At 65.9% G+C, this 15,565-nt stretch overlaps 52 non-coding genes across 52 annotated transcripts; all 52 read left to right on the top strand.

Annotated features, from left to right (window-relative positions):
• Positions 1-80: 80 nt before the first annotated feature.
• Positions 81-199, top strand: LOC142603016 (5S ribosomal RNA). The gene has a single exon (XR_012836887.1). It is a non-coding gene; the product is annotated as a 5S ribosomal RNA (ribosomal RNA).
• A 202-nt stretch (positions 200-401) lies between these two features.
• LOC142603118 (5S ribosomal RNA) lies at positions 402-520 on the top strand. The gene has a single exon (XR_012836993.1). It is a non-coding gene; the product is annotated as a 5S ribosomal RNA (ribosomal RNA).
• Positions 521-705: 185 nt separating this feature from the next.
• On the top strand, positions 706-824 carry LOC142603117 (5S ribosomal RNA). Its single transcript, XR_012836992.1, has one exon. It is a non-coding gene; the product is annotated as a 5S ribosomal RNA (ribosomal RNA).
• Positions 825-1,024: 200 nt separating this feature from the next.
• On the top strand, positions 1,025-1,143 carry LOC142603116 (5S ribosomal RNA). Its single transcript, XR_012836991.1, has one exon. It is a non-coding gene; the product is annotated as a 5S ribosomal RNA (ribosomal RNA).
• A 158-nt stretch (positions 1,144-1,301) lies between these two features.
• Positions 1,302-1,420, top strand: LOC142603115 (5S ribosomal RNA). The gene has a single exon (XR_012836990.1). It is a non-coding gene; the product is annotated as a 5S ribosomal RNA (ribosomal RNA).
• A 182-nt stretch (positions 1,421-1,602) lies between these two features.
• LOC142603114 (5S ribosomal RNA) lies at positions 1,603-1,721 on the top strand. Its single transcript, XR_012836989.1, has one exon. It is a non-coding gene; the product is annotated as a 5S ribosomal RNA (ribosomal RNA).
• Positions 1,722-1,906: 185 nt separating this feature from the next.
• On the top strand, positions 1,907-2,025 carry LOC142603112 (5S ribosomal RNA). Its single transcript, XR_012836987.1, has one exon. It is a non-coding gene; the product is annotated as a 5S ribosomal RNA (ribosomal RNA).
• A 193-nt stretch (positions 2,026-2,218) lies between these two features.
• Positions 2,219-2,337, top strand: LOC142603060 (5S ribosomal RNA). The gene has a single exon (XR_012836934.1). It is a non-coding gene; the product is annotated as a 5S ribosomal RNA (ribosomal RNA).
• Positions 2,338-2,498: 161 nt separating this feature from the next.
• Positions 2,499-2,617, top strand: LOC142603111 (5S ribosomal RNA). The gene has a single exon (XR_012836986.1). It is a non-coding gene; the product is annotated as a 5S ribosomal RNA (ribosomal RNA).
• A 162-nt stretch (positions 2,618-2,779) lies between these two features.
• Positions 2,780-2,898, top strand: LOC142603110 (5S ribosomal RNA). Its single transcript, XR_012836985.1, has one exon. It is a non-coding gene; the product is annotated as a 5S ribosomal RNA (ribosomal RNA).
• Positions 2,899-3,098: 200 nt separating this feature from the next.
• On the top strand, positions 3,099-3,217 carry LOC142603109 (5S ribosomal RNA). The gene has a single exon (XR_012836984.1). It is a non-coding gene; the product is annotated as a 5S ribosomal RNA (ribosomal RNA).
• A 163-nt stretch (positions 3,218-3,380) lies between these two features.
• On the top strand, positions 3,381-3,499 carry LOC142603061 (5S ribosomal RNA). Its single transcript, XR_012836935.1, has one exon. It is a non-coding gene; the product is annotated as a 5S ribosomal RNA (ribosomal RNA).
• Positions 3,500-3,683: 184 nt separating this feature from the next.
• LOC142603108 (5S ribosomal RNA) lies at positions 3,684-3,802 on the top strand. The gene has a single exon (XR_012836983.1). It is a non-coding gene; the product is annotated as a 5S ribosomal RNA (ribosomal RNA).
• Positions 3,803-3,985: 183 nt separating this feature from the next.
• Positions 3,986-4,104, top strand: LOC142603107 (5S ribosomal RNA). The gene has a single exon (XR_012836982.1). It is a non-coding gene; the product is annotated as a 5S ribosomal RNA (ribosomal RNA).
• Positions 4,105-4,301: 197 nt separating this feature from the next.
• Positions 4,302-4,420, top strand: LOC142603106 (5S ribosomal RNA). The gene has a single exon (XR_012836981.1). It is a non-coding gene; the product is annotated as a 5S ribosomal RNA (ribosomal RNA).
• A 158-nt stretch (positions 4,421-4,578) lies between these two features.
• On the top strand, positions 4,579-4,697 carry LOC142603105 (5S ribosomal RNA). Its single transcript, XR_012836980.1, has one exon. It is a non-coding gene; the product is annotated as a 5S ribosomal RNA (ribosomal RNA).
• Positions 4,698-4,852: 155 nt separating this feature from the next.
• On the top strand, positions 4,853-4,971 carry LOC142603104 (5S ribosomal RNA). Its single transcript, XR_012836979.1, has one exon. It is a non-coding gene; the product is annotated as a 5S ribosomal RNA (ribosomal RNA).
• Positions 4,972-5,164: 193 nt separating this feature from the next.
• Positions 5,165-5,283, top strand: LOC142603103 (5S ribosomal RNA). Its single transcript, XR_012836978.1, has one exon. It is a non-coding gene; the product is annotated as a 5S ribosomal RNA (ribosomal RNA).
• A 158-nt stretch (positions 5,284-5,441) lies between these two features.
• LOC142603101 (5S ribosomal RNA) lies at positions 5,442-5,560 on the top strand. Its single transcript, XR_012836976.1, has one exon. It is a non-coding gene; the product is annotated as a 5S ribosomal RNA (ribosomal RNA).
• A 182-nt stretch (positions 5,561-5,742) lies between these two features.
• Positions 5,743-5,861, top strand: LOC142603100 (5S ribosomal RNA). Its single transcript, XR_012836975.1, has one exon. It is a non-coding gene; the product is annotated as a 5S ribosomal RNA (ribosomal RNA).
• Positions 5,862-6,019: 158 nt separating this feature from the next.
• Positions 6,020-6,138, top strand: LOC142603099 (5S ribosomal RNA). Its single transcript, XR_012836974.1, has one exon. It is a non-coding gene; the product is annotated as a 5S ribosomal RNA (ribosomal RNA).
• Positions 6,139-6,300: 162 nt separating this feature from the next.
• On the top strand, positions 6,301-6,419 carry LOC142603098 (5S ribosomal RNA). Its single transcript, XR_012836973.1, has one exon. It is a non-coding gene; the product is annotated as a 5S ribosomal RNA (ribosomal RNA).
• Positions 6,420-6,617: 198 nt separating this feature from the next.
• Positions 6,618-6,736, top strand: LOC142603097 (5S ribosomal RNA). Its single transcript, XR_012836972.1, has one exon. It is a non-coding gene; the product is annotated as a 5S ribosomal RNA (ribosomal RNA).
• Positions 6,737-6,888: 152 nt separating this feature from the next.
• Positions 6,889-7,007, top strand: LOC142603096 (5S ribosomal RNA). The gene has a single exon (XR_012836971.1). It is a non-coding gene; the product is annotated as a 5S ribosomal RNA (ribosomal RNA).
• Positions 7,008-7,165: 158 nt separating this feature from the next.
• LOC142603095 (5S ribosomal RNA) lies at positions 7,166-7,284 on the top strand. The gene has a single exon (XR_012836970.1). It is a non-coding gene; the product is annotated as a 5S ribosomal RNA (ribosomal RNA).
• A 161-nt stretch (positions 7,285-7,445) lies between these two features.
• On the top strand, positions 7,446-7,564 carry LOC142603094 (5S ribosomal RNA). The gene has a single exon (XR_012836969.1). It is a non-coding gene; the product is annotated as a 5S ribosomal RNA (ribosomal RNA).
• Positions 7,565-7,767: 203 nt separating this feature from the next.
• Positions 7,768-7,886, top strand: LOC142603093 (5S ribosomal RNA). Its single transcript, XR_012836968.1, has one exon. It is a non-coding gene; the product is annotated as a 5S ribosomal RNA (ribosomal RNA).
• Positions 7,887-8,089: 203 nt separating this feature from the next.
• On the top strand, positions 8,090-8,208 carry LOC142603092 (5S ribosomal RNA). Its single transcript, XR_012836967.1, has one exon. It is a non-coding gene; the product is annotated as a 5S ribosomal RNA (ribosomal RNA).
• A 186-nt stretch (positions 8,209-8,394) lies between these two features.
• On the top strand, positions 8,395-8,513 carry LOC142603090 (5S ribosomal RNA). The gene has a single exon (XR_012836965.1). It is a non-coding gene; the product is annotated as a 5S ribosomal RNA (ribosomal RNA).
• A 202-nt stretch (positions 8,514-8,715) lies between these two features.
• Positions 8,716-8,834, top strand: LOC142603089 (5S ribosomal RNA). The gene has a single exon (XR_012836964.1). It is a non-coding gene; the product is annotated as a 5S ribosomal RNA (ribosomal RNA).
• Positions 8,835-9,042: 208 nt separating this feature from the next.
• LOC142603088 (5S ribosomal RNA) lies at positions 9,043-9,161 on the top strand. Its single transcript, XR_012836963.1, has one exon. It is a non-coding gene; the product is annotated as a 5S ribosomal RNA (ribosomal RNA).
• A 159-nt stretch (positions 9,162-9,320) lies between these two features.
• LOC142603087 (5S ribosomal RNA) lies at positions 9,321-9,439 on the top strand. Its single transcript, XR_012836962.1, has one exon. It is a non-coding gene; the product is annotated as a 5S ribosomal RNA (ribosomal RNA).
• Positions 9,440-9,642: 203 nt separating this feature from the next.
• LOC142603086 (5S ribosomal RNA) lies at positions 9,643-9,761 on the top strand. Its single transcript, XR_012836961.1, has one exon. It is a non-coding gene; the product is annotated as a 5S ribosomal RNA (ribosomal RNA).
• A 197-nt stretch (positions 9,762-9,958) lies between these two features.
• LOC142603085 (5S ribosomal RNA) lies at positions 9,959-10,077 on the top strand. Its single transcript, XR_012836960.1, has one exon. It is a non-coding gene; the product is annotated as a 5S ribosomal RNA (ribosomal RNA).
• A 158-nt stretch (positions 10,078-10,235) lies between these two features.
• Positions 10,236-10,354, top strand: LOC142603084 (5S ribosomal RNA). The gene has a single exon (XR_012836959.1). It is a non-coding gene; the product is annotated as a 5S ribosomal RNA (ribosomal RNA).
• Positions 10,355-10,550: 196 nt separating this feature from the next.
• Positions 10,551-10,669, top strand: LOC142603083 (5S ribosomal RNA). The gene has a single exon (XR_012836958.1). It is a non-coding gene; the product is annotated as a 5S ribosomal RNA (ribosomal RNA).
• Positions 10,670-10,828: 159 nt separating this feature from the next.
• LOC142603082 (5S ribosomal RNA) lies at positions 10,829-10,947 on the top strand. Its single transcript, XR_012836957.1, has one exon. It is a non-coding gene; the product is annotated as a 5S ribosomal RNA (ribosomal RNA).
• A 198-nt stretch (positions 10,948-11,145) lies between these two features.
• On the top strand, positions 11,146-11,264 carry LOC142603081 (5S ribosomal RNA). The gene has a single exon (XR_012836956.1). It is a non-coding gene; the product is annotated as a 5S ribosomal RNA (ribosomal RNA).
• Positions 11,265-11,457: 193 nt separating this feature from the next.
• On the top strand, positions 11,458-11,576 carry LOC142603079 (5S ribosomal RNA). The gene has a single exon (XR_012836954.1). It is a non-coding gene; the product is annotated as a 5S ribosomal RNA (ribosomal RNA).
• Positions 11,577-11,774: 198 nt separating this feature from the next.
• LOC142603078 (5S ribosomal RNA) lies at positions 11,775-11,893 on the top strand. Its single transcript, XR_012836953.1, has one exon. It is a non-coding gene; the product is annotated as a 5S ribosomal RNA (ribosomal RNA).
• A 157-nt stretch (positions 11,894-12,050) lies between these two features.
• Positions 12,051-12,169, top strand: LOC142603077 (5S ribosomal RNA). Its single transcript, XR_012836952.1, has one exon. It is a non-coding gene; the product is annotated as a 5S ribosomal RNA (ribosomal RNA).
• Positions 12,170-12,332: 163 nt separating this feature from the next.
• LOC142603076 (5S ribosomal RNA) lies at positions 12,333-12,451 on the top strand. Its single transcript, XR_012836951.1, has one exon. It is a non-coding gene; the product is annotated as a 5S ribosomal RNA (ribosomal RNA).
• A 197-nt stretch (positions 12,452-12,648) lies between these two features.
• LOC142603075 (5S ribosomal RNA) lies at positions 12,649-12,767 on the top strand. The gene has a single exon (XR_012836950.1). It is a non-coding gene; the product is annotated as a 5S ribosomal RNA (ribosomal RNA).
• Positions 12,768-12,925: 158 nt separating this feature from the next.
• On the top strand, positions 12,926-13,044 carry LOC142603015 (5S ribosomal RNA). Its single transcript, XR_012836886.1, has one exon. It is a non-coding gene; the product is annotated as a 5S ribosomal RNA (ribosomal RNA).
• A 188-nt stretch (positions 13,045-13,232) lies between these two features.
• LOC142603066 (5S ribosomal RNA) lies at positions 13,233-13,351 on the top strand. The gene has a single exon (XR_012836940.1). It is a non-coding gene; the product is annotated as a 5S ribosomal RNA (ribosomal RNA).
• A 195-nt stretch (positions 13,352-13,546) lies between these two features.
• LOC142603055 (5S ribosomal RNA) lies at positions 13,547-13,665 on the top strand. Its single transcript, XR_012836928.1, has one exon. It is a non-coding gene; the product is annotated as a 5S ribosomal RNA (ribosomal RNA).
• Positions 13,666-13,829: 164 nt separating this feature from the next.
• On the top strand, positions 13,830-13,948 carry LOC142603044 (5S ribosomal RNA). Its single transcript, XR_012836916.1, has one exon. It is a non-coding gene; the product is annotated as a 5S ribosomal RNA (ribosomal RNA).
• A 187-nt stretch (positions 13,949-14,135) lies between these two features.
• On the top strand, positions 14,136-14,254 carry LOC142603032 (5S ribosomal RNA). Its single transcript, XR_012836904.1, has one exon. It is a non-coding gene; the product is annotated as a 5S ribosomal RNA (ribosomal RNA).
• Positions 14,255-14,435: 181 nt separating this feature from the next.
• Positions 14,436-14,554, top strand: LOC142603021 (5S ribosomal RNA). The gene has a single exon (XR_012836893.1). It is a non-coding gene; the product is annotated as a 5S ribosomal RNA (ribosomal RNA).
• Positions 14,555-14,741: 187 nt separating this feature from the next.
• LOC142603113 (5S ribosomal RNA) lies at positions 14,742-14,860 on the top strand. The gene has a single exon (XR_012836988.1). It is a non-coding gene; the product is annotated as a 5S ribosomal RNA (ribosomal RNA).
• A 197-nt stretch (positions 14,861-15,057) lies between these two features.
• On the top strand, positions 15,058-15,176 carry LOC142603102 (5S ribosomal RNA). The gene has a single exon (XR_012836977.1). It is a non-coding gene; the product is annotated as a 5S ribosomal RNA (ribosomal RNA).
• A 199-nt stretch (positions 15,177-15,375) lies between these two features.
• On the top strand, positions 15,376-15,494 carry LOC142603091 (5S ribosomal RNA). Its single transcript, XR_012836966.1, has one exon. It is a non-coding gene; the product is annotated as a 5S ribosomal RNA (ribosomal RNA).
• Positions 15,495-15,565: the final 71 nt, after the last annotated feature.

Raw genomic sequence — 15,565 nt, 5'->3', positions numbered from 1 at the left:
GTGGTGTCGCTGTGGGTGTCTGTGTGGGTGCGTGAGGGTGTTGGGTGTCCCCGAAGACGGGTGCTGTGGGGGCCAGGGGTGCCTACGGCCATACCACCCTGAGAACGCCCGATCTCGTCTGATCTCGGAAGCTAAGCAGGGTCGGGCCCGGTTAGTACTTGGATGGGAGACCGCCTGGGAATACCGGGTGCTGTAGGCTTTTGCTTTTGGGGGGGGGCTCAGGGGGCGCCCCCCCGTTCCGATCTCCTCCGTCGTCGTCGTCGTCCCCGTCCCCGTCTGGCATTTTGTTGTGGGGCGTTTCGGGGGGTGGTGGTGGTGGTGGTGGTGTCGCTGTGGGTGTCTGTGTGGGTGCGTGAGGGTGTTGGGTGTCCCCGAAGACGGGTGCTGTGGGGGCCAGGGGTGCCTACGGCCATACCACCCTGAGAACGCCCGATCTCGTCTGATCTCGGAAGCTAAGCAGGGTCGGGCCCGGTTAGTACTTGGATGGGAGACCGCCTGGGAATACCGGGTGCTGTAGGCTTTTGCTTTTGGGGGGGGGCTCGGGGGCGCCCCCCCGTTCCGATCTCCCCCGTCCTCCCGTCTGGCGTTTTGTTGTGGGGCGTTTCGGGGGGTGGTGGTGGTGGTGGTGGTGTCGCTGTGGGTGTCTGTGTGGGTGCGTGAGGGTGTTGGGTGTCCCCGAAGACGGGTGCTGTGGGGGCCAGGGGTGCCTACGGCCATACCACCCTGAGAACGCCCGATCTCGTCTGATCTCGGAAGCTAAGCAGGGTCGGGCCCGGTTAGTACTTGGATGGGAGACCGCCTGGGAATACCGGGTGCTGTAGGCTTTTGCTTTTGGGGGGGGGGCTCGGGGGGCGCCCCCCCGTTCCGATCTCCTCCGTCCCGTCGTCCCCGTCCCCGTCTGGCGTTTTGTTGTGGGGCGTTTCGGGGGGGTGGTGGTGGTGGTGGTGGTGTCGCTGTGGGTGTCTGTGTGGGTGCGTGAGGGTGTTGGGTGTCCCCGAAGACGGGTGCTGTGGGGGCCAGGGGTGCCTACGGCCATACCACCCTGAGAACGCCCGATCTCGTCTGATCTCGGAAGCTAAGCAGGGTCGGGCCCGGTTAGTACTTGGATGGGAGACCGCCTGGGAATACCGGGTGCTGTAGGCTTTTGCTTTTGGGGGGGGGCTCGGGGGGCGCCCCCCCATCTGGCGTTTTGTTGTGGGGCGTTTCGGGGTGGTGGTGGTGGTGGTGTCGCTGTGGGTGTCTGTGTGGGTGCGTGAGGGTGTTGGGTGTCCCCGAAGACGGGTGCTGTGGGGGCCAGGGGTGCCTACGGCCATACCACCCTGAGAACGCCCGATCTCGTCTGATCTCGGAAGCTAAGCAGGGTCGGGCCCGGTTAGTACTTGGATGGGAGACCGCCTGGGAATACCGGGTGCTGTAGGCTTTTGCTTTTGGGGGGGGGGCTCGGGGGGCGCCCCCCCGTTCCGATCTCCCCCGTCCTCCCGTCTGGCGTTTTGTTGTGGGGCGTTTCGGGGTGGTGGTGGTGGTGGTGTCGCTGTGGGTGTCTGTGTGGGTGCGTGAGGGTGTTGGGTGTCCCCGAAGACGGGTGCTGTGGGGGCCAGGGGTGCCTACGGCCATACCACCCTGAGAACGCCCGATCTCGTCTGATCTCGGAAGCTAAGCAGGGTCGGGCCCGGTTAGTACTTGGATGGGAGACCGCCTGGGAATACCGGGTGCTGTAGGCTTTTGCTTTTGGGGGGGGGCTCGGGGGCGCCCCCCTGTTCCGATCTCCCCCGTCCTCCCGTCTGGCGTTTTGTTGTGGGGCGTTTCGGGGGGTGGTGGTGGTGGTGGTGGTGTCGCTGTGGGTGTCTGTGTGGGTGCGTGAGGGTGTTGGGTGTCCCCGAAGACGGGTGCTGTGGGGGCCAGGGGTGCCTACGGCCATACCACCCTGAGAACGCCCGATCTCGTCTGATCTCGGAAGCTAAGCAGGGTCGGGCCCGGTTAGTACTTGGATGGGAGACCGCCTGGGAATACCGGGTGCTGTAGGCTTTTGCTTTTGGGGGGGGGCTCGGGGGGCGCCCCCCCGTTCCGATCTCCTCCGTCCCGTCGTCCCCGTCCCCGTCTGGCGTTTTGTTGTGGGGCGTTTCGGGGGGGTGGTGGTGGTGGTGTCGCTGTGGGTGTCTGTGTGGGTGCGTGAGGGTGTTGGGTGTCCCCGAAGACGGGTGCTGTGGGGGCCAGGGGTGCCTACGGCCATACCACCCTGAGAACGCCCGATCTCGTCTGATCTCGGAAGCTAAGCAGGGTCGGGCCCGGTTAGTACTTGGATGGGAGACCGCCTGGGAATACCGGGTGCTGTCGGCTTTTGCTTTTGGGGGGGGGCTCGGGGGGCGCCCCCCCATCTGGCATTTTGTTGTGGGGCGTTTCGGGGGGGTGGTGGTGGTGGTGGTGTCGCTGTGGGTGTCTGTGTGGGTGCGTGAGGGTGTTGGGTGTCCCCGAAGACGGGTGCTGTGGGGGCCAGGGGTGCCTACGGCCATACCACCCTGAGAACGCCCGATCTCGTCTGATCTCGGAAGCTAAGCAGGGTCGGGCCCGGTTAGTACTTGGATGGGAGACCGCCTGGGAATACCGGGTGCTGTAGGCTTTTGCTTTTGGGGGGGGGGCTCGGGGGGCGCCCCCCCGTCTGGCGTTTTGTTGTGGGGCGTTTCGGGGGGGTGGTGGTGGTGGTGGTGTCGCTGTGGGTGTCTGTGTGGGTGCGTGAGGGTGTTGGGTGTCCCCGAAGACGGGTGCTGTGGGGGCCAGGGGTGCCTACGGCCATACCACCCTGAGAACGCCCGATCTCGTCTGATCTCGGAAGCTAAGCAGGGTCGGGCCCGGTTAGTACTTGGATGGGAGACCGCCTGGGAATACCGGGTGCTGTAGGCTTTTGCTTTTGGGGGGGGGGCTCGGGGGGCGCCCCCCCGTTCCGATCTCCTCCGTCGTCGTCGTCGTCCCCGTCCCCGTCTGGCGTTTTGTTGTGGGGCGTTTCGGGGGGTGGTGGTGGTGGTGGTGTCGCTGTGGGTGTCTGTGTGGGTGCGTGAGGGTGTTGGGTGTCCCCGAAGACGGGTGCTGTGGGGGCCAGGGGTGCCTACGGCCATACCACCCTGAGAACGCCCGATCTCGTCTGATCTCGGAAGCTAAGCAGGGTCGGGCCCGGTTAGTACTTGGATGGGAGACCGCCTGGGAATACCGGGTGCTGTAGGCTTTTGCTTTTGGGGGGGGGCTCGGGGGGCGCCCCCCCGTCTGGCGTTTTGTTGTGGGGCGTTTCGGGGGGTGGTGGTGGTGGTGGTGGTGTCGCTGTGGGTGTCTGTGTGGGTGCGTGAGGGTGTTGGGTGTCCCCGAAGACGGGTGCTGTGGGGGCCAGGGGTGCCTACGGCCATACCACCCTGAGAACGCCCGATCTCGTCTGATCTCGGAAGCTAAGCAGGGTCGGGCCCGGTTAGTACTTGGAGGGGAGACCGCCTGGGAATACCGGGTGCTGTAGGCTTTTGCTTTTGGGGGGGGGCTCGGGGGGCGCCCCCCCGTTCCGATCTCCCCCGTCCTCCCGTCTGGCGTTTTGTTGTGGGGCGTTTCGGGGGGGTGGTGGTGGTGGTGGTGTCGCTGTGGGTGTCTGTGTGGGTGCGTGAGGGTGTTGGGTGTCCCCGAAGACGGGTGCTGTGGGGGCCAGGGGTGCCTACGGCCATACCACCCTGAGAACGCCCGATCTCGTCTGATCTCGGAAGCTAAGCAGGGTCGGGCCCGGTTAGTACTTGGATGGGAGACCGCCTGGGAATACCGGGTGCTGTAGGCTTTTGCTTTTGGGGGGGGGCTCGGGGGGGCGCCCCCCCCGTTCCGATCTCCCCCGTCCTCCCGTCTGGCGTTTTGTTGTGGGGCGTTTCGGGGGGGTGGTGGTGGTGGTGTCGCTGTGGGTGTCTGTGTGGGTGCGTGAGGGTGTTGGGTGTCCCCGAAGACGGGTGCTGTGGGGGCCAGGGGTGCCTACGGCCATACCACCCTGAGAACGCCCGATCTCGTCTGATCTCGGAAGCTAAGCAGGGTCGGGCCCGGTTAGTACTTGGATGGGAGACCGCCTGGGAATACCGGGTGCTGTAGGCTTTTGCTTTTGGGGGGGGGCTCGGGGGGCGCCCCCCCGTTCCGATCTCCTCCGTCCCGTCGTCCCCGTCCCCGTCTGGCATTTTGTTGTGGGGCGTTTCGGGGGGGGTGGTGGTGGTGGTGGTGTCGCTGTGGGTGTCTGTGTGGGTGCGTGAGGGTGTTGGGTGTCCCCGAAGACGGGTGCTGTGGGGGCCAGGGGTGCCTACGGCCATACCACCCTGAGAACGCCCGATCTCGTCTGATCTCGGAAGCTAAGCAGGGTCGGGCCCGGTTAGTACTTGGATGGGAGACCGCCTGGGAATACCGGGTGCTGTAGGCTTTTGCTTTTGGGGGGGGGCTCGGGGGGCGCCCCCCCATCTGGCATTTTGTTGTGGGGCGTTTCGGGGGGGTGGTGGTGGTGGTGTCGCTGTGGGTGTCTGTGTGGGTGCGTGAGGGTGTTGGGTGTCCCCGAAGACGGGTGCTGTGGGGGCCAGGGGTGCCTACGGCCATACCACCCTGAGAACGCCCGATCTCGTCTGATCTCGGAAGCTAAGCAGGGTCGGGCCCGGTTAGTACTTGGATGGGAGACCGCCTGGGAATACCGGGTGCTGTAGGCTTTTGCTTTTGGGGGGGGGCTCGGGGGGCGCCCCCCCATCTGGCATTTGTTGTGGGGCGTTTCAGGGGGGGTGGTGGTGGTGTCGCTGTGGGTGTCTGTGTGGGTGCGTGAGGGTGTTGGGTGTCCCCGAAGACGGGTGCTGTGGGGGCCAGGGGTGCCTACGGCCATACCACCCTGAGAACGCCCGATCTCGTCTGATCTCGGAAGCTAAGCAGGGTCGGGCCCGGTTAGTACTTGGATGGGAGACCGCCTGGGAATACCGGGTGCTGTAGGCTTTTGCTTTTGGGGGGGGGGCTCGGGGGGCGCCCCCCCGTTCCGATCTCCTCCGTCCCGTCGTCCCCGTCCCCGTCTGGCGTTTTGTTGTGGGGCGTTTCAGGGGGGAGGGGGGGTGGTGTCTCTGTGGGTGTCTGTGTGGGTGCGTGAGGGTGTTGGGTGTCCCCGAAGACGGGTGCTGTGGGGGCCAGGGGTGCCTACGGCCATACCACCCTGAGAACGCCCGATCTCGTCTGATCTCGGAAGCTAAGCAGGGTCGGGCCCGGTTAGTACTTGGATGGGAGACCGCCTGGGAATACCGGGTGCTGTAGGCTTTTGCTTTGGGGGGGGGGCTCGGGGGGCGCCCCCCCGTCTGGCGTTTTGTTGTGGGGCGTTTCGGGGTGGTGGTGGTGGTGGTGTCGCTGTGGGTGTCTGTGTGGGTGCGTGAGGGTGTTGGGTGTCCCCGAAGACGGGTGCTGTGGGGGCCAGGGGTGCCTACGGCCATACCACCCTGAGAACGCCCGATCTCGTCTGATCTCGGAAGCTAAGCAGGGTCGGGCCCGGTTAGTACTTGGATGGGAGACCGCCTGGGAATACCGGGTGCTGTAGGCTTTTGCTTTTGGGGGGGGGCCCGGGGGGCGCCCCCCCGTTCCGATCTCCCCCGTCCCTCCCGTCTGGCGTTTTGTTGTGGGGCGTTTCGGGGGGGTGGTGGTGGTGGTGTCGCTGTGGGTGTCTGTGTGGGTGCGTGAGGGTGTTGGGTGTCCCCGAAGACGGGTGCTGTGGGGGCCAGGGGTGCCTACGGCCATACCACCCTGAGAACGCCCGATCTCGTCTGATCTCGGAAGCTAAGCAGGGTCGGGCCCGGTTAGTACTTGGATGGGAGACCGCCTGGGAATACCGGGTGCTGTAGGCTTTTGCTTTTGGGGGGGGGCTCGGGGGGCGCCCCCCCATCTGGCATTTTGTTGTGGGGCGTTTCGGGGGGGTGGTGGTGGTGGTGTCGCTGTGGGTGTCTGTGTGGGTGCGTGAGGGTGTTGGGTGTCCCCGAAGACGGGTGCTGTGGGGGCCAGGGGTGCCTACGGCCATACCACCCTGAGAACGCCCGATCTCGTCTGATCTCGGAAGCTAAGCAGGGTCGGGCCCGGTTAGTACTTGGATGGGAGACCGCCTGGGAATACCGGGTGCTGTAGGCTTTTGCTTTTGGGGGGGGGCTCGGGGGGCGCCCCCCCGTCTGGCGTTTTGTTGTGGGGCGTTTCGGGGGGGGTGGTGGTGGTGGTGGTGTCGCTGTGGGTGTCTGTGTGGGTGCGTGAGGGTGTTGGGTGTCCCCGAAGACGGGTGCTGTGGGGGCCAGGGGTGCCTACGGCCATACCACCCTGAGAACGCCCGATCTCGTCTGATCTCGGAAGCTAAGCAGGGTCGGGCCCGGTTAGTACTTGGATGGGAGACCGCCTGGGAATACCGGGTGCTGTAGGCTTTTGCTTTTGGGGGGGGGCTCAGGGGGCGCCCCCCCGTTCCGATCTCCTCCGTCGTCGTCGTCGTCCCCGTCCGCGTCTGGCGTTTTGTTGTGGGGCGTTTCGGGGGGGGTGGTGGTGGTGGTGTCGCTGTGGGTGTCTGTGTGGGTGCGTGAGGGTGTTGGGTGTCCCCGAAGACGGGTGCTGTGGGGGCCAGGGGTGCCTACGGCCATACCACCCTGAGAACGCCCGATCTCGTCTGATCTCGGAAGCTAAGCAGGGTCGGGCCCGGTTAGTACTTGGATGGGAGACCGCCTGGGAATACCGGGTGCTGTAGGCTTTTGCTTTTGGGGGGGGGGCGCCCCCCCGTCTGGCGTTTTGTTGTGGGGCGTTTCGGGGGGGGGTGGTGGTGGTGGTGTCGCTGTGGGTGTCTGTGTGGGTGCGTGAGGGTGTTGGGTGTCCCCGAAGACGGGTGCTGTGGGGGCCAGGGGTGCCTACGGCCATACCACCCTGAGAACGCCCGATCTCGTCTGATCTCGGAAGCTAAGCAGGGTCGGGCCCGGTTAGTACTTGGATGGGAGACCGCCTGGGAATACCGGGTGCTGTAGGCTTTTGCTTTTGGGGGGGGGCTCGGGGGGCGCCCCCCCCACTGGCATTTTGTTGTGGGGCGTTTCGGGGGGGTGGTGGTGGTGGTGTCGCTGTGGGTGTCTGTGTGGGTGCGTGAGGGTGTTGGGTGTCCCCGAAGACGGGTGCTGTGGGGGCCAGGGGTGCCTACGGCCATACCACCCTGAGAACGCCCGATCTCGTCTGATCTCGGAAGCTAAGCAGGGTCGGGCCCGGTTAGTACTTGGATGGGAGACCGCCTGGGAATACCGGGTGCTGTAGGCTTTTGCTTTTGGGGGGGGGCTCGGGGGGCGCCCCCCCCTCTGGCGTTTTGTTGTGGGGCGTTTCGGGGGGGGGGTGGTGGTGGTGGTGTCGCTGTGGGTGTCTGTGTGGGTGCGTGAGGGTGTTGGGTGTCCCCGAAGACGGGTGCTGTGGGGGCCAGGGGTGCCTACGGCCATACCACCCTGAGAACGCCCGATCTCGTCTGATCTCGGAAGCTAAGCAGGGTCGGGCCCGGTTAGTACTTGGATGGGAGACCGCCTGGGAATACCGGGTGCTGTAGGCTTTTGCTTTTGGGGGGGGGGGCCTCGGGGGGCGCCCCCCCGTTCCGATCTCCTCCGTCCCGTCGTCCCCGTCCCCGTCTGGCGTTTTGTTGTGGGGCGTTTCGGGGGGGGTGGTGGTGGTGGTGGTGGTGTCGCTGTGGGTGTCTGTGTGGGTGCGTGAGGGTGTTGGGTGTCCCCGAAGACGGGTGCTGTGGGGGCCAGGGGTGCCTACGGCCATACCACCCTGAGAACGCCCGATCTCGTCTGATCTCGGAAGCTAAGCAGGGTCGGGCCCGGTTAGTACTTGGATGGGAGACCGCCTGGGAATACCGGGTGCTGTAGGCTTTTGCTTTTGGGGGGGGGGGGGCCTCGGGGGGCGCCCCCCCGTTCCGATCTCCTCCGTCCCGTCGTCCCCGTCCCCGTCTGGCGTTTTGTTGTGGGGCGTTTCAGGGGGGGGTGGTGGTGGTGGTGGTGTCGCTGTGGGTGTCTGTGTGGGTGCGTGAGGGTGTTGGGTGTCCCCGAAGACGGGTGCTGTGGGGGCCAGGGGTGCCTACGGCCATACCACCCTGAGAACGCCCGATCTCGTCTGATCTCGGAAGCTAAGCAGGGTCGGGCCCGGTTAGTACTTGGATGGGAGACCGCCTGGGAATACCGGGTGCTGTAGGCTTTTGCTTTTGGGGGGGGGCTCGGGGGGCGCCCCCCCGTTCCGATCTCCCCCGTCCTCCCGTCTGGCGTTTTGTTGTGGGGCGTTTCGGGGGGGGGTGGTGGTGGTGGTGGTGTCGCTGTGGGTGTCTGTGTGGGTGCGTGAGGGTGTTGGGTGTCCCCGAAGACGGGTGCTGTGGGGGCCAGGGGTGCCTACGGCCATACCACCCTGAGAACGCCCGATCTCGTCTGATCTCGGAAGCTAAGCAGGGTCGGGCCCGGTTAGTACTTGGATGGGAGACCGCCTGGGAATACCGGGTGCTGTAGGCTTTTGCTTTTGGGGGGGGGGCTCGGGGGGCGCCCCCCCGTTCCGATCTCCTCCGTCGTCCGTCGTCCCCGTCCCCCGTCTGGCGTTTTGTTGTGGGGCGTTTCAGGGGGGGGTGGTGGTGGTGGTGGTGTCGCTGTGGGTGTCTGTGTGGGTGCGTGAGGGTGTTGGGTGTCCCCGAAGACGGGTGCTGTGGGGGCCAGGGGTGCCTACGGCCATACCACCCTGAGAACGCCCGATCTCGTCTGATCTCGGAAGCTAAGCAGGGTCGGGCCCGGTTAGTACTTGGATGGGAGACCGCCTGGGAATACCGGGTGCTGTAGGCTTTTGCTTTTGGGGGGGGGGGGGCCTCGGGGGGCGCCCCCCCGTTCCGATCTCCTCCGTCCCGGCGTCCCCGTCCCCGTCCCCGTCTGGCGTTTTGTTGTGGGGCGTTTCAGGGGGGGTGGTGGTGGTGGTGGTGTCGCTGTGGGTGTCTGTGTGGGTGCGTGAGGGTGTTGGGTGTCCCCGAAGACGGGTGCTGTGGGGGCCAGGGGTGCCTACGGCCATACCACCCTGAGAACGCCCGATCTCGTCTGATCTCGGAAGCTAAGCAGGGTCGGGCCCGGTTAGTACTTGGATGGGAGACCGCCTGGGAATACCGGGTGCTGTAGGCTTTTGCTTTTGGGGGGGGGCTCGGGGGGCGCCCCCCCCATCTGGCATTTTGTTGTGGGGCGTTTCGGGGTGGTGGTGGTGGTGGTGTCGCTGTGGGTGTCTGTGTGGGTGCGTGAGGGTGTTGGGTGTCCCCGAAGACGGGTGCTGTGGGGGCCAGGGGTGCCTACGGCCATACCACCCTGAGAACGCCCGATCTCGTCTGATCTCGGAAGCTAAGCAGGGTCGGGCCCGGTTAGTACTTGGATGGGAGACCGCCTGGGAATACCGGGTGCTGTAGGCTTTTGCTTTTGGGGGGGGGCTCGGGGGGCGCCCCCCCGTTCCGATCTCCTCCGTCCCGTCGTCCCCGTCCCCGTCCCCGTCTGGCGTTTTGTTGTGGGGCGTTTCAGGGGGGGTGGTGGTGGTGGTGGTGTCGCTGTGGGTGTCTGTGTGGGTGCGTGAGGGTGTTGGGTGTCCCCGAAGACGGGTGCTGTGGGGGCCAGGGGTGCCTACGGCCATACCACCCTGAGAACGCCCGATCTCGTCTGATCTCGGAAGCTAAGCAGGGTCGGGCCCGGTTAGTACTTGGATGGGAGACCGCCTGGGAATACCGGGTGCTGTAGGCTTTTGCTTTTGGGGGGGGGGGCCTCGGGGGGCGCCCCCCCGTTCCGATCTCCTCCGTCCCGTCGTCCCCGTCCCGTCTGGCGTTTTGTTGTGGGGCGTTTCGGGGGGGGGTGGTGGTGGTGGTGTCGCTGTGGGTGTCTGTGTGGGTGCGTGAGGGTGTTGGGTGTCCCCGAAGACGGGTGCTGTGGGGGCCAGGGGTGCCTACGGCCATACCACCCTGAGAACGCCCGATCTCGTCTGATCTCGGAAGCTAAGCAGGGTCGGGCCCGGTTAGTACTTGGATGGGAGACCGCCTGGGAATACCGGGTGCTGTAGGCTTTTGCTTTTGGGGGGGGGCTCGGGGGGCGCCCCCCCATCTGGCGTTTTGTTGTGGGGCGTTTCGGGGGGGTGGTGGTGGTGGTGTCGCTGTGGGTGTCTGTGTGGGTGCGTGAGGGTGTTGGGTGTCCCCGAAGACGGGTGCTGTGGGGGCCAGGGGTGCCTACGGCCATACCACCCTGAGAACGCCCGATCTCGTCTGATCTCGGAAGCTAAGCAGGGTCGGGCCCGGTTAGTACTTGGATGGGAGACCGCCTGGGAATACCGGGTGCTGTAGGCTTTTGCTTTTGGGGGGGGGCTCGGGGGGCGCCCCCCGTTCCGATCTCCTCCGTCCCGTCGTCCCCGTCCCCGTCTGGCGTTTTGTTGTGGGGCGTTTCAGGGGGGGTGGTGGTGGTGGTGGTGTCGCTGTGGGTGTCTGTGTGGGTGCGTGAGGGTGTTGGGTGTCCCCGAAGACGGGTGCTGTGGGGGCCAGGGGTGCCTACGGCCATACCACCCTGAGAACGCCCGATCTCGTCTGATCTCGGAAGCTAAGCAGGGTCGGGCCCGGTTAGTACTTGGATGGGAGACCGCCTGGGAATACCGGGTGCTGTAGGCTTTTGCTTTTGGGGGGGGGCTCGGGGGGCGCCCCCCCCGTCTGGCGTTTTGTTGTGGGGCGTTTCGGGGTGGTGGTGGTGGTGGTGTCGCTGTGGGTGTCTGTGTGGGTGCGTGAGGGTGTTGGGTGTCCCCGAAGACGGGTGCTGTGGGGGCCAGGGGTGCCTACGGCCATACCACCCTGAGAACGCCCGATCTCGTCTGATCTCGGAAGCTAAGCAGGGTCGGGCCCGGTTAGTACTTGGATGGGAGACCGCCTGGGAATACCGGGTGCTGTAGGCTTTTGCTTTTGGGGGGGGGCTCGGGGGGCGCCCCCCCGTTCCGATCTCCTCCGTCCCGTCGTCCCCGTCCCCGTCTGGCATTTTGTTGTGGGGCGTTTCGGGGGGTGGTGGTGGTGGTGGTGGTGTCGCTGTGGGTGTCTGTGTGGGTGCGTGAGGGTGTTGGGTGTCCCCGAAGACGGGTGCTGTGGGGGCCAGGGGTGCCTACGGCCATACCACCCTGAGAACGCCCGATCTCGTCTGATCTCGGAAGCTAAGCAGGGTCGGGCCCGGTTAGTACTTGGATGGGAGACCGCCTGGGAATACCGGGTGCTGTAGGCTTTTGGTTTGGGGGGGGGGCTCGGGGGGCGCCCCCCCGTTCCGATCTCCTCCGTCCCGTCGTCCCCGTCCCCGTCTGGCATTTTGTTGTGGGGCGTTTCGGGGGGGTGGTGGTGGTGGTGTCGCTGTGGGTGTCTGTGTGGGTGCGTGAGGGTGTTGGGTGTCCCCGAAGACGGGTGCTGTGGGGGCCAGGGGTGCCTACGGCCATACCACCCTGAGAACGCCCGATCTCGTCTGATCTCGGAAGCTAAGCAGGGTCGGGCCCGGTTAGTACTTGGATGGGAGACCGCCTGGGAATACCGGGTGCTGTAGGCTTTTGCTTTTGGGGGGGGGCTCGGGGGGCGCCCCCCCCGTTCCGATCTCCTCCGTCCCGTCGTCCCCGTCCCCGTCTGGCATTTTGTTGTGGGGCGTGTCAGGGGGGGTGGTGGTGGTGGTGGTGTCGCTGTGGGTGTCTGTGTGGGTGCGTGAGGGTGTTGGGTGTCCCCGAAGACGGGTGCTGTGGGGGCCAGGGGTGCCTACGGCCATACCACCCTGAGAACGCCCGATCTCGTCTGATCTCGGAAGCTAAGCAGGGTCGGGCCCGGTTAGTACTTGGATGGGAGACCGCCTGGGAATACCGGGTGCTGTAGGCTTTTGCTTTTGGGGGGGGGGGCGGGGGGGCCCCCCCATCTGGCATTTTGTTGTGGGGCGTTTCGGGGGGGTGGTGGTGGTGGTGTCGCTGTGGGTGTCTGTGTGGGTGCGTGAGGGTGTTGGGTGTCCCCGAAGACGGGTGCTGTGGGGGCCAGGGGTGCCTACGGCCATACCACCCTGAGAACGCCCGATCTCGTCTGATCTCGGAAGCTAAGCAGGGTCGGGCCCGGTTAGTACTTGGATGGGAGACCGCCTGGGAATACCGGGTGCTGTAGGCTTTTGCTTTTGGGGGGGGCTCGGGGGGCGCCCCCCCGTCTGGCGTTTTGTTGTGGGGCGTTTCGGGGGGGTGGTGGTGGTGGTGGTGGTGTCGCTGTGGGTGTCTGTGTGGGTGCGTGAGGGTGTTGGGTGTCCCCGAAGACGGGTGCTGTGGGGGCCAGGGGTGCCTACGGCCATACCACCCTGAGAACGCCCGATCTCGTCTGATCTCGGAAGCTAAGCAGGGTCGGGCCCGGTTAGTACTTGGATGGGAGACCGCCTGGGAATACCGGGTGCTGTAGGCTTTTGCTTTTGGGGGGGGGCTCGGGGGGCGCCCCCCCGTTCCGATCTCCTCCGTCGTCATCGTCGTCCCCGTCCGCGTCTGGCGTTTTGTTGTGGGGCGTTTCGGGGGGGTGGTGGTGGTGGTGTCGCTGTGGGTGTCTGTGTGGGTGCGTGAGGGTGTTGGGTGTCCCCGAAGACGGGTGCTGTGGGGGCCAGGGGTGCCTACGGCCATACCACCCTGAGAACGCCCGATCTCGTCTGATCTCGGAAGCTAAGCAGGGTCGGGCCCGGTTAGTACTTGGATGGGAGACCGCCTGGGAATACCGGGTGCTGTAGGCTTTTGCTTTTGGGGGGGGGCTCGGGGGGCGCCCCCCCGTCTGGCGTTTTGTTGTGGGGCGTTTCGGGGGGGTGGTGGTGGTGGTGTCGCTGTGGGTGTCTGTGTGGGTGCGTGAGGGTGTTGGGTGTCCCCGAAGACGGGTGCTGTGGGGGCCAGGGGTGCCTACGGCCATACCACCCTGAGAACGCCCGATCTCGTCTGATCTCGGAAGCTAAGCAGGGTTGGGCCCGGTTAGTACTTGGATGGGAGACCGCCTGGGAATACCGGGTGCTGTAGGCTTTTGCTTTTGGGGGGGGGGCTCGGGGGGCGCCCCCCTGTTCCGATCTCCCCCGTCCTCCCGTCTGGCGTTTTGTTGTGGGGCGTTTCGGGGGGGTGGTGGTGGTGGTGGTGGTGTCGCTGTGGGTGTCTGTGTGGGTGCGTGAGGGTGTTGGGTGTCCCCGAAGACGGGTGCTGTGGGGGCCAGGGGTGCCTACGGCCATACCACCCTGAGAACGCCCGATCTCGTCTGATCTCGGAAGCTAAGCAGGGTCGGGCCCGGTTAGTACTTGGATGGGAGACCGCCTGGGAATACCGGGTGCTGTAGGCTTTTGCTTTTGGGGGGGGGCTCAGGGGGCGCCCCCCCGTTCCGATCTCCTCCGTCGTCGTCGTCGTCCCCGTCCGCGTCTGGCGTTTTGTTGTGGGGCGTGTCGGGGGGGGTGGTGGTGGTGTCGCTGTGGGTGTCTGTGTGGGTGCGTGAGGGTGTTGGGTGTCCCCGAAGACGGGTGCTGTGGGGGCCAGGGGTGCCTACGGCCATACCACCCTGAGAACGCCCGATCTCGTCTGATCTCGGAAGCTAAGCAGGGTCGGGCCCGGTTAGTACTTGGATGGGAGACCGCCTGGGAATACCGGGTGCTGTAGGCTTTTGCTTTTGGGGGGGGGCTCGGGGGGCGCCCCCCCGTCTGGCGTTTTGTTGTGGGGCGTTTCGGGGGGGTGGTGGTGGTGGTGGTGGTGTCGCTGTGGGTGTCTGTGTGGGTGCGTGAGGGTGTTGGGTGTCCCCGAAGACGGGTGCTGTGGGGGCCAGGGGTGCCTACGGCCATACCACCCTGAGAACGCCCGATCTCGTCTGATCTCGGAAGCTAAGCAGGGTCGGGCCCGGTTAGTACTTGGATGGGAGACCGCCTGGGAATACCGGGTGCTGTAGGCTTTTGCTTTTGGGGGGGGGCTCGGGGGGCGCCCCCCTGTTCCGATCTCCCCCGTCCTCCCGTCTGGCGTTTTGTTGTGGGGCGTTTCGGGGGGGTGGTGGTGGTGGTGGTGGTGTCGCTGTGGGTGTCTGTGTGGGTGCGTGAGGGTGTTGGGTGTCCCCGAAGACGGGTGCTGTGGGGGCCAGGGGTGCCTACGGCCATACCACCCTGAGAACGCCCGATCTCGTCTGATCTCGGAAGCTAAGCAGGGTCGGGCCCGGTTAGTACTTGGATGGGAGACCGCCTGGGAATACCGGGTGCTGTAGGCTTTTGCTTTTGGGGGGGGGCTCGGGGGGCGCCCCCCCGTTCCGATCTCCCCCGTCCTCCCGTCTGGCGTTTTGTTGTGGGGCGTTTCGGGGGGGTGGTGGTGGTGGTGTCGCTGTGGGTGTCTGTGTGGGTGCGTGAGGGTGTTGGGTGTCCCCGAAGACGGGTGCTGTGGGGGCCAGGGGTGCCTACGGCCATACCACCCTGAGAACGCCCGATCTCGTCTGATCTCGGAAGCTAAGCAGGGTCGGGCCCGGTTAGTACTTGGATGGGAGACCGCCTGGGAATACCGGGTGCTGTAGGCTTTTGCTTTTGGGGGGGGGCTCGGGGGGCGCCCCCCTGTTCCGATCTCCCCCGTCCTCCCGTCTGGCGTTTTGTTGTGGGGCGTTTCGGGGTGGTGGTGGTGGTGGTGGTGGTGTCGCTGTGGGTGTCTGTGTGGGTGCGTGAGGGTGTTGGGTGTCCCCGAAGACGGGTGCTGTGGGGGCCAGGGGTGCCTACGGCCATACCACCCTGAGAACGCCCGATCTCGTCTGATCTCGGAAGCTAAGCAGGGTCGGGCCCGGTTAGTACTTGGATGGGAGACCGCCTGGGAATACCGGGTGCTGTAGGCTTTTGCTTTTGGGGGGGGGCTCAGGGGGCGCCCCCCCGTTCCGATCTCCTCCGTCGTCGTCGTCGTCCCCGTCCGCGTCTGGCGTTTTGTTGTGGGGCGTTTCGGGGGGGTGGTGGTGGTGGTGTCGCTGTGGGTGTCTGTGTGGGTGCGTGAGGGTGTTGGGTGTCCCCGAAGACGGGTGCTGTGGGGGCCAGGGGTGCCTACGGCCATACCACCCTGAGAACGCCCGATCTCGTCTGATCTCGGAAGCTAAGCAGGGTCGGGCCCGGTTAGTACTTGGATGGGAGACCGCCTGGGAATACCGGGTGCTGTAGGCTTTTGCTTTTGGGGGGGGGGCTCGGGGGGGCGCCCCCCCGTTCCGATCTCCTCCGTCGTCGTCGTCGTCCCCGTCCGCGTCTGGCGTTTTGTTGTGGGGCGTTTCGGGGGGGTGGTGGTGGTGGTGTCGCTGTGGGTGTCTGTGTGGGTGCGTGAGGGTGTTGGGTGTCCCCGAAGACGGGTGCTGTGGGGGCCAGGGGTGCCTACGGCCATACCACCCTGAGAACGCCCGATCTCGTCTGATCTCGGAAGCTAAGCAGGGTCGGGCCCGGTTAGTACTTGGATGGGAGACCGCCTGGGAATACCGGGTGCTGTAGGCTTTTGCTTTTGGGGGGGGGCTCGGGGGGCGCCCCCCCGTCTGGCGTTTTGTTGTGGGGCGTTTCGGGGGGGT

The sequence above is a fragment of the Balearica regulorum genome, chromosome 9, assembly GCF_011004875.1.
Source record: "Balearica regulorum gibbericeps isolate bBalReg1 chromosome 9, bBalReg1.pri, whole genome shotgun sequence".
Lineage (NCBI taxonomy): Eukaryota > Metazoa > Chordata > Aves > Gruiformes > Gruidae > Balearica > Balearica regulorum.
Note: the sequence above shows the minus strand (reverse complement) of the source record. Positions and strands in the feature narration are given on the sequence as shown.